This window comes from Microtus ochrogaster, chromosome 18, assembly GCF_000317375.1.
Source record: "Microtus ochrogaster isolate Prairie Vole_2 chromosome 18, MicOch1.0, whole genome shotgun sequence".
In the NCBI taxonomy this organism is placed as follows: domain Eukaryota; kingdom Metazoa; phylum Chordata; class Mammalia; order Rodentia; family Cricetidae; genus Microtus; species Microtus ochrogaster.
This window is the reverse complement of record NC_022020.1, coordinates 67,394,765-67,396,357: the sequence shown is the minus strand read 5'-3', so window position 1 is coordinate 67,396,357 and position 1,593 is coordinate 67,394,765. Positions and strand designations below refer to the sequence as shown.

The 1,593-nt window shown below is 51.6% G+C and overlaps 1 protein-coding gene across 1 annotated transcript in view; it reads left to right on the top strand.

The window, feature by feature from the left end:
- The first annotated feature begins 879 nt into the window (after positions 1–879).
- Znf407 (zinc finger protein 407) overlaps positions 880–1,593 on the top strand; it is a 364,962-nt gene continuing 364,248 nt past the window's right edge. Inside the window, exon 1 of the mRNA XM_026783585.1 lies at positions 880–1,491. The gene's annotated coding sequence lies outside the window, so the exon portion shown is untranslated. The remainder of the gene's footprint in view (positions 1,492–1,593) is intronic.

Sequence of the window (1,593 nt, the reverse complement as noted above, 5' to 3'; positions counted from 1 at the left end):
TAATGTCGGATGTCATTTTGTCCCTGGACTTAATTTTACCTCTCTGATGGAATATATTAAAAATACATAGGCATAAAGATGAATTTAATCCTATCTTGTGAGAACTTAATTACTGACTCCTATCATGGCTGGAGTTTGAAACTTTCCTTAAAGACTGGTGGAGATGTTTGGAGTAGGCTATGGAACCTTTGAGCCGGGCAGCAGAAATGGCTTACTAGGGGAGGGGTCTTGACCTTTATAATCACCTCTGGTTCCTGATGGAGGTTTGTTTCCCAGCTGCCCAGAGAGCAGCAGCAGTCACAAGCTTGATACCACTTAGGAAACCACTGCCCATTCCTTCCCCAGTATAGGAATGAATACTCTCAAACTGCGAACGGAAACAGAGAATCCCTTTAAATAGGTTCGGTTGATGGTATTTTGTTATGGGGGTAAAAGGGAGAGGAATATATGGACAACGAAGATTAATACTGCTTCCTACCCAGCAATCAACCCCTCCCTTCCTTATTATTTTGCTTATGTACCTTTCCTGTTCCCACTCTGCTAACTATAGGCAACGTGGAAACTACTTAAGATCCAGGAGCCACTGAAACGCCACATCCTACCCAGTCCACTGTACTTTCTTAGAGCATAGACATGTACGCCAATTTTGGCCATGAGATTTGAGTCTGCACTATAGACTACAAAAGGCTGACTCTCGAGTTTTGAGTTATGCTCCACGTTCACTAGTTGTACCATTTTGGAAACGGTCTATTCCAGTAGAAGCAATTCCCTCACGTAGATATGTGAATCCAATGAAAATTCAAGTAGATTATCCTCATGGCCCCATTAGACTCGGGGGTCCCTGGGTCTACACACGGGAGACGCCCTTCTGGCGTCGATGGATTGTTTTTTTTCACTGTCTGGGGTAACCCTATGTCGCGCACAGCGGCTCAGAACGGACCCGTTAGGGGACCCAATGTAGAGCAAGGCCCTTGCGCAGGCCACGCCCCTGCCCTTCGCGGCACCGCCCTCGGGTTCCAGGGATGGAGACCGGACGCGGGGTGCTGCTTGGGCTCGGCCCGCTGAGCATCCTCGGGAAGAGACGGTCTTCCCTGTGAGACCCAGCCGTCCGGAGCCCTCGCAGCTTCTGCCCTACAAATTGACTCTCTAGGCTTTCCGTTTCCCTTCCAGCAGGGAGGGTGGAACTTCCTGTTTTCTGTCTTAGGGACTTCCGGAAACTATTGCAGGGCTGAAAACAACTCGACACGCCGAGCTGACGGCTATTCAAGGAAAAAAAAGAGGACGCGAATTTGGGCCTTTACCCAGGCAGTTGTAAAATCTCTGTTTTTCTCTTATGGTGCTCTGCGCGCCATCCAGAACAGTCGCCCTGGGAACCGCCGGAAGTAGCTCAACGGAGAAACAGGAAGTCCCGCCTCTTCCTCCCAGAGGGAAGACGGTGAGCCGGAGGAGTCAGTCAGAGGGCCGAGCAGGAGCGATTTTCCCGACAAACAGGTGAGTTATTCTCCGACGGGGCGGGGGGTCTGGAGGCGGGGATGGTTTGGCGTCGGCGCGGGGTGCGGGGGCAGCGGCCTGCGGGCCCGAGCGGGCGGCGCG